Source organism: Acipenser ruthenus, chromosome 52, assembly GCF_902713425.1.
Source record: "Acipenser ruthenus chromosome 52, fAciRut3.2 maternal haplotype, whole genome shotgun sequence".
Taxonomy (NCBI): Eukaryota; Metazoa; Chordata; class Actinopteri; order Acipenseriformes; family Acipenseridae; genus Acipenser; species Acipenser ruthenus.
This window is the reverse complement of record NC_081240.1, coordinates 478,871-488,728: the sequence shown is the minus strand read 5'-3', so window position 1 is coordinate 488,728 and position 9,858 is coordinate 478,871.

Sequence of the window (9,858 nt, the reverse complement as noted above, 5' to 3'; positions counted from 1 at the left end):
AAATAGGCTGGTCTGCTGGTATTGTTTAGTTACAAAGACCTGTATGAAATAGGCTGGTCTGCTGGTATAGTTTAGTTACAAAGACCTGTATGAAATAGGCTGGTCTGCTGGTATTGTTTAGATACAAAGACCTGTATGAAATAGGCTGGTCTGCTGGTATAGTTTAGTTAAAGCAACACTGTGTGGTCATTGTTATATATGTTATATATAAACAGTCTTTAAAACAGCGCTTAGAACAGTCCTCAATGTTGTGTGAAAAAGCTCTACATTTCCCAAGTGCAAATAAATGATTTCAGCCAGCTTAGTGCAGCTGCAGAGTTTGTCCTGAAGAGGGCGACAAAGGCCAGGCTTAAAACACGTTTCTGTTTTTCCACTGTGGGCAGATTGCACATGTAATGCAATTTGATTGTAATTAACGAGATCCATGGAAATGTCTTCTTTCTTGTGATGATATTTCTCTCACATTGTTGTTCAAGTAAGCAATAAATAAATAAATATTGAAACTTTGAACTGCCTAATGAGTAGACCAAATGCATCTAATTAAGTGCTTGTTAGGGCAATTATCCAACCATTTCAACCATCCGATGAGATAATTTATAAACAATTAAAACACAATAATAATAATAATAATAATAATAATAATAATAATAATAATAATAATAATAATAATAATAATAACACAAGGAAAAACATTATCCAACCATTTCAGAAATCCAAAGAGATAATTTATAAACAATTAGGGCAGCAGTGTGGAGTAGTGGTTAGGGCTCTGAACTCTTGACCGGAGGGTCATGGGTTCAATCCTAGGTGCGGAGACACTGCTGCTGTACCCTTGAGCAAGGTACTTTACCTAGATTGCTCCAGTAAAAACCCAACTGTATAAATGGGTAATTGTATGTAAAAATAATGTGATATCTTGTAACAATGCTGTTTGTAACTCTGACATATTGATGGAAACTGAATATGAAGAATTGGGATCAAGGAATGTTGTGCAAGTAACTCAACTAATATTCATGAAACTGATGACATTCAGCAAGAATCATCATATTATTCTATTGAAAATGGTGATGATGCACTTTTCCACGGCTCCACTGTCACCAAGGCACAATCGATTCTATTGGGTTATGCTGTTATTTTGAAACATGGTTTAAGTACAGAAGCAACAACAGATCTATCACAGTTATTAGATGTCATATGTTCAGGTGTATTTCCTCTTAGTGTTTTCCAACTGTTAAAACACTTCTCTAACTACAAAGATTGTTGTGAAATTCACTTTTATTGCCATGTCTGTTTTTCTTATTGTGGAGCTGATCCATCATGCACCAGCTGCCCAGACTGGAATGAGGCCTTGTTACTTGATAACATGAAGAGCTATTTTATTTATTTGCTAATTGAAAAACAACTTAAAAGATTTCTTGCAATTTACTGATGCAGCTACACACATCATAGACTGGGAAAAATGTACCAAAAGTCATGTCTTTTGTGATGGATATGATGGATTGTGTTTTGAAAAATTGGTTGACAGTTTGGCAAAAATGACTTCTCCCTCACATGGCATTGTGATGGAGTAGCAGTGTTTAAATCATCCTCGTATTCAATTTAGCCCCTACAGTTCCATGGAAATGAAATGGCTCCAGAGCTGCACAGGAAACATTCCTTTTTAACAGCTTTGTGGTGTGGCACCTCCAAACCACGCATTGACACGTTCCTTAAACCATTTGTTTGAGAAACTGTAAAGTTGGGTAATGAGGGGTTTGTGTGGGAAAACCCTTCCACTCCGAATTCTGTGACTAGCAGGGTTTTTCCTGTAATTTGTACATGTGACAGGGTTGCAAGGCCTCTTTTACAGAATCTGGTACAGTGTAATGGAGAGTATGGATGTAGCTGGTGTGAACAGAAAGGGGAGCATGTGCCCAAGGGGAGGGGGTTTGGTCATGTATATCCCGATGGCTTTTCCAATGTAGTGCAAACTCATGATTCAATGGTACAATGTTCTTTGGATGCCCTGGATGGTGGTCAGCCCAAAAAGGGAGTGAAGGGTCCGTCTCCTTTGATGCTTATTCCTTGTTTTGATTCAGTTGATGGCTATGTACCCGATTATATGCATGCAGTGTTGTTAGGTGTAGTTAAACAAATGGCATCATTGTGGTTTGACTCTTGTCATCACGCAGATCCTTGGTATATGGGTGGTAAGATTACAGCCATAGATGATGAGCCACAGCGCTTGACGCCTCCAGAGGAAGTGACTAGATACCCACGGTCTGTAAAAGTACGGAAGTACTGGAAGGCAAATGAATGAAGAAGCTTTTTCCTTTTTTATTCCCTACCTTTGTTGCGAGGACGTTTGGGGTGGAAGTTTAATGTTCACTGGTCATTGCTAGTTGCATCAATTTATGCACCACTTCAAAGAGAACTCTCTATCATAGAGCTAGATGCAGTGCAGCTACATCTCAATTCTTGCATGCATATAGTCCAGCCTTTGTATGGAAAGGAACACAATTCTTTCAATGTTCATCTGTTCTTGTATATTCCTCAAGCTGTCCGCGATTGGGGTCCTATGTGGGCTTGGTCATGCTTTCCTTTTGAATCATTTAATCATTGTATTCTTGGTTTCTGTCATGGGTCCAAAGGTGTTCCAATGCAAATATTCAAAAATGTTTGCCTTCTGAGGGATTTGTCATTTAATAGCAGTTTTTATTTTGCAAATGCTTGCCATGAATGTGCTGTTATGTTGCATCAGCTCTTTAAGTCCTTCACTCCCAGGAGTATTTTAGCAGTGCGTACAGATGTTGAATGTCTTGGTCATTGTCATGAAGTGGGCATTTCTCATAGACTTGTGCTTGAAGTATTATATAATGTGAGTTTATCAGGTTTGGCTTCAGAGGAGTACACTCGATTTAAAATTGGTAATGTAAAATGTTCCTCTATTACTCACACAGGGCAGACTAGGAGAGCTAATTATGCTGTATGTTTTATCGAAAGATTTGCATTCATTACTGCTTTGGTTCAAGTGTCCTTTCCAGACAGGAGAGATTTTGTTGTCATCCTAAGAGCTTTGCAGATTGTGAAGAGATTTCATGTAAAATGGAAACATTTCTCAATTAAATGTTCCTTTTTATGTGAAGTGGAGGATATTAATCAGGAGACTGCAGTTTCACTTTTAGATTTGGGGGGGAATGTGTCATTACGTCAGCCAATGTCAGAATGTATATTTGTCCTTTGCCAAATGTTCTAGAGAGAGACGAGTTCATGTGTTACTCAGGTTGGGCTGATAGTCGATCAAACCGGAAATCATGACGTTTGAAAATATTATAGATTTATATGTGCTATCCCTGCTAGAAAAACTATCAGAAAACATCCGAAATTTTACAGCTAACAAAATGGCTGCAAAATTCTTGTTGCTTTTATTTATTTATCTATTTATTTATTGGCTGGCACACATTCACATATAAACCGATGGCTGCAAATGACAGGAAAAATGCAGGCATTTCGTGCAATGTTAAAGGGGCTTGTCATTTTTCCGCACAGCGCGCTACACGTGATCACAATGTAGCGCTTTCAAATGGAGCGAATCATAAGGACTAAAGGTCAGCGAGACTGCTTTCTGGACACTGTTTATCATTGCTGGGTAGACTCGAGTTGCAAGGATTAACCAACAAACCTTCTTTTGTACAAACTGGAACCGGTGTATTGTATTGATTTGTATTGTTACATGCATCGCACGTCGCCCTGGATAAGGGGGTCTGCTAAATCACGTCATGATAATAACAGTAATAAAGGGAGGGTTGCTTTTAGATTTTAAAGCTTTGCAAACATTTTTATGATTCATGCGATTTAGAAAAACAAAAACATTTAAGATGATTCAATTGTAAACAATGTGAAACACCTATAGGCTATACTTCTCCTTAAATACAACACTATCAATGAAACTGCCTACATGATCCAAACAAGAAGAACAAACTAACGTTTCATATTCTAAACTTGTGAAGTCTCTTTGTGGTATTGTGTTGGATATTTCATTGTTTTGATGCAGGCCCTGCAGTTTATTTAGTGCACACACGAGAATAAGGGGACTCCAGTTTGAAAATCAGCTACACTTCGAAATGAATGTGATTCAACAAAATGCATTAGAAACACGTCAAAAACCTGTTTTCAGATGTAATGCATTCCCATCATGTTTTAATGACTTTTATATACATTTCTTATGTGATTATCTGTTGAATATGCATTTCAAATGTGATTCGCATGACTCATCTCAAGCACATACACATGTAAAATATGTTTTAATACAATTCTGTCACAATGTATTGCATTCTAATACAATAAATCTGTGTAAATTTCCAGTAGGGAATATCCAGATATAGATACAAAATCTACATTAACAACAGGGGCAAAGTGACGCAAAGGAAATCCCATTCACACCAAACCAGATTCACTTTACCAATAACAAAAACACACCGCTCTGTCTTTTTTATTAATCATTATTATTACAATATTACTATTAATTTCTTAGCAGACGCCCTTATCCAGGGCAACATACAATTGTTACAAGATATCAAATTGTTTTTTTTACATACAATTCCCCATTTATACAGTTGGGTTTTTACTGGAGCAATCTAGGTAAAGTACCTTGCTCGAGGGCACAGCAGCAGTGTCTCCCACCTGGGATTGAACCCACGACCCTCCGGTCAAGAGTCCAGAGCCCTGACCGCTACTCCACACTGCTACACTACAATAACACAGGCGCGATTTGTTTTACACAATATATTATATATTCACTGTGTTTGAATTTGCAAACAAACAAATAGCAGACTCATCCAAAAAAATAATTCAACCCAGTACTGGAGTAACAGCAATAATAAGAAGGGCTTGGGATGATGAAACCTCATGAAATGATAAGGGGGCGGGTCTAAAGAAAGGATCTTTTGAGGCTCTGTACTCATTAGTTACTGACTTGTTTCAGTTCTGCTGCAGAAACACAGCTAACCGAGGAACGAGTGAATTGGAAGAGAGAGAGACATGAACCCAACTCCAAGGAGAAGGAACAGCAAAGAGCCTGCCAGGTAATATCAGGTCTTATCTCCTCTCTCTGCAGAGGCATGCGTGCTCCAGTTTAATAACATACCTGACGACTCCAGTCCAGGTTCACCAGCAGCACCAGCACCTCAATGACTCTCCCAGTAACTGCTGCCCTTTCACTTGGGAGCTGTGTTTAGGGTTTTTAATGAATAGTAACATGTCTGTGATGATGGTTATTTGCATGCGTGTTTCTCATCAACAGAGGGAAAGCTCAGGAGCAGACAGAGGGGGGCTCGGAGGACAAGGGGGAACTGGAGAGACTGAGGAGGGAAAACAAGGAGCTGGAGGCGATGTACAAGGAGGAGAAACTGAGGAGGTTTGTTAAAAAATACCTCGCAGGTTTACCGTAGAGGATAAGCCTATTTTAAATTCTCATTGTGTTTCTACATGTCTCCCCTCCTTATCAATCTAACAGTCTGACCTTTCAACTCTGCCTGTACACAGAGTTGAAAGGTCACACTGTCACATGATTTGAATGGAACGGGGAAGGCTGTCTGGCAGTTAGGAGTCTCCAGAAAAGCTTCTCAAAGCCAGGTTTTACAAATGATAACGGCTCCCGGGTCATGTGATCAATTTGACCACACAAAGCGTCTGAAAAGCACGACAGCGTCAAAGAAATTTCAACGCGAAATCATTTTACTGTAAGATGTGTTTATGATTTCATGGGGCGATGCAGTCGCGGTGATATTGAAGAGTGTAATATTAAAAACATCCTAACATTAGGATTATAAACTTGTCTTTGCAGAGAGGAGCTTGAAGAGACCCTCCGAGACCTCAAGCCCCAGGGAATGGACCCCCAGTTTGAGACTCTAGCCACCCCCACAGCAACGATATATTTCTTTCAAAACGGTTTTCAGAATTAGTTTTCCCTCTCTAAGCCGGACATGTCTGGAGTTGTCTGAGTTAAAAAACAAACAAACAAAAACATTTTGTATAAATATCTACAGTAGGCCTAAACTACTGCTCTCAATTAGAACTGTTTCCTGTATCTTGTATTTGAATTTACTCTGAAAGGAAACCAAATTCACATATATTTTTTTTAGTGGAATGTAATGTACTTTTCTAAGCAAATGTTTTTCTGAGACGTTTAACGGCTCTTAGTCGAATTTGCTCTCAAACGTGATTATTTTCTGTATTGTTCTCAGTTGAATTTGCTCCTGTTTGCCGCTGACTTGACTGTATTTTTATAACGGCTCTTATCTGTAATGTGATATTTTATAACTCCTGTAAGTCGCCCTGGATAAGGGCGTCTGCTAAGAAATAAATAATAATAATAATAATAATAATAATAATAATAATAATAATAATAATGCAGTAAAATCAAATTATTACCTGTAGCGCACTTTTTTTTTTTTTACTTTAGCCTACTTAGTAACAGTTAACAGAAAACAGAACACACCCTTTACAGAAATAATCATTTTGAAATGTACACAGAAAGGTTGACAGTGTGTTTATTGCAGTTTATTTTATTTATTTTTCGTCTTTTGCTTCCGTTTTTGACATCCAGTTTTGAGTTTCTTTTTATCGGTCTGGTTCCAGAGGTTCGGCAGGTTTCGTTTTTGATGGTTTAAAATCGTATAATTATAATTCGGGCGTTAATGATAATAAGAGACGTTATGATAACGAGGCTCCATAAAACGCGCGTCAAATGAAAGTCTTGCTTGTTTGAAAGTCTGACGGAACTCTTGTATGATGTGTGTCGAGATCAGCCAATAGCTGTCGGCTTTACGAAGCACTGGGGCGGACCTAGGACTATATAAGGAAGGATAGGACAATGATGTCACAAGTGGGCGGAGTTAGTAAACACCGGTCTATCCTGGCGCTGCAGCACAGCATCTCCGCAATGTATTCAGTACTGAGTGGGCTCCACAGCATCTCCGCAATGTATTCAGTACTGAGTGGGCTCCACAGCATCTCCGCAATGTATTCAGTACTGAGTGGGCTCCACAGCATCTCCGCAATGTATTCAGTACTGAGTGGGCTCCACAGCATCGCCGCAATGTATTCAGTACTGAGTGGGCTCCACAGCATCTCCGCAATGTATTCAGTACTGAGTGGGCTCCACAGCATCTCCGCAATGTATTCAGTACTGAGTGGGCTCCACAGCATCTCCGCAATGTATTCAGTACTGAGTGGGCTCCACAGCATCTCCGCAATGTATTCAGTACTGAGTGGGCTCCACAAATGGCGCCTGTAATTGAGTACCGAACTGCATCACGGGATTGACTGTCCTATTCTGCTTTATGCAGTCCGAGGTGAGGACACAGAAAGTCTGACAGAGAGTTTATTGCAGTTTAACGAAGTTACGTAAAACACAGTCCCTCTGCAGCTCCCACTCAGCACAGGTAGAAATATTATGTTCATGTGAGTCCGCATTACAGTGTAAATGAAACGGATGTGTCGCGGGACAGACCCGGACGAGCCTATACATTCACAATACACAATACACGGGTTTCTAAAGTGACGTTTGGCACAGATTGGAATATAGAAACATTATATTTTACTGGAAATTACAAATCTGTGCTCCCCTCGTTAATGATCGCGTTGCTATAGGTTTTGTGAATGGAGGCTGTTCTGCTGTGAGTATATCGGGGTGCTCTGTGCTCCCCTCGTTAATGATCGCGTTGCTATAGGTTTTGTGAATGGAGGCTGTTCTGCTGTGAGTATATCGGGGTGCTCTGTGCACCCCTCGTTAATGATCGCGTTGCTATAGGATTTGTGAATGGAGGCTGTTCTGCTGTGAGTGTATCGGGGTGCTCTGTGCTCCCCTCGTTAATGATTTCAGTTGTGTTGCACAGTCGAAACACAGCTGTCTGCGGAACGAGTGATTTTGGAGATACAGACACGGAGATGACTTCAAGGAGAAGCAAACAAAGATGTCTCCACAGCTGCATGGGAACCTCAGCATTTCCCCGGTTCATTATTAATAGCGGGCTGTCAAGACTTGTCAGCGGGTCGAGCGAGGTGAGATAAAGACACACACAGGATTATTTAAAGTCGTTCGTGACTCGCATGACTCTGAACAGGTCTGTGTTTTTCTCTCGTCATGAACCAGCTGCTGCCCAACCCAAGGAACTGCTTTGAAGACATTTACTTCCTGTGTCATGTGACCCGCAGCTCGCTTCAGCTACAGTGAAGAGGAGCGCTTGTGCGAGTCGATTTTATACTTCGTATTGTTGAGGATAGTGGATAATAAAACTATATCAAAAATAATAATAATAATAATAATAATAATAATAATAATAATAATAATAATACACATGAATATAATACTAATAATCAGAGTTGAAAGTCAGCCGGTACGACCCGGAACTGCGTACCGGCAAAACATCTTGTCAAGGTACTTCAATATTTCAGCTTATCACAATGATAGGCTACATCATTTTTTCTTTGTATTTTCCGTCCTTTTCGCTTCTTCTTCTTCGTTGTTCGGTTATTATTGATGTTTAAGCAAAATAACTCGACGTCACGCAGGTTCCGGTCATGTGACTTATGATGTCAGAGCATGCTGACTGCCAAAGGGGCTTCCGCATACTTGTGAACATGGAGTCTTCAAAATAAGGGAGCTTTTGTAAACTGATATTTCCTAAAGACACAAGCATACAACTATTCCACTATAATTTGGTAAAACTATTATTGTGTTAAATACATAAGAACATAAGAAAGTTTCCAAACGAGAGGAGGCCATTTGGCCCATCTTGCTCGTTTGGTTATTAGTAGCTTATTGATCCCAGAATCTCATCAAGCAGCTTCTTGAAGGATCCCAGGGTGTCAGCTTCAACAACATTACTGGGGAGTTGGTTCCAGACCCTCACAATTCTCTGTGTAAAAAAGTGCCTCCTATTTTCTGTTCTGAATGCCCCTTTATCTAACCTCCATTTGTGACCCCTGGTCCTTGTTTCTTTACTGCACAATACTGTTATTTTGGTCCTGCGTCAGTGACTTGGAGAAAAAGAACGTCTTGTTTAGTTTTTCAGGGCAAATCGGGTAACCCTAACGACATGAACAGTGCGAGAAACTCAAGCTCGAATATAAATTTGGTCAGACACCAAAATCCAAGCAGAACAACTGGACAAAACATACAAAAAGATCATCGTTTTTGAGTAACTGTGATAACAAGAAGCACTCGGGATGATTTCAAACAGCATGAAAAGATAAGGGGCCGGTCTAAAGAAAGAGAAAGAAAAATGACATTTGAAGCGCTGTACTCTTTAACAACGGACTTGTTTTAATTGTGTTGCAGAGGAGAAACACAGCTAACTGAGGAACGAGTGATTCAGTAGAGAGAGGCATGGACCCGACTCCAAGGAGAAGAAGAAGGAGTAAAGAGAATGACCCTCCTGATATGTCACAAGAGCCTGCCAGGTACTGAAAGTCTTTTCTTATTAGTTCACGGTGCGGCGGCATGCTGAATAATACCTTTACTAAGAAGCTGTTCAGGAATCCAAATCACTGAGCTGAGTCTCAAGCCCAGGGTTAGAGTCCAGACCTCTCTGTGCTTTACAACGCTTCCCTATGCTTTACCACACCTCTCTGTGCTTTACAATGCTTCCCTATGCTTTACCAGACCTCTCTATGCTTTACAATGCTTCCCTATGCTTTACCAGACCTCTCTGTGCTTTACAATGCTTCCCTATGCTTCACCAGCCCTCTCTGTGCTTTACAATGCTTCCCTATGCTTTACCAGACCTCTCTGTGCTTTACAATGCTTCCCTATGCTTTACCAGACCTCCCTGTGCTTTACAATGCTTCCCTATGCTTTACCAGACGTCTCTGTGG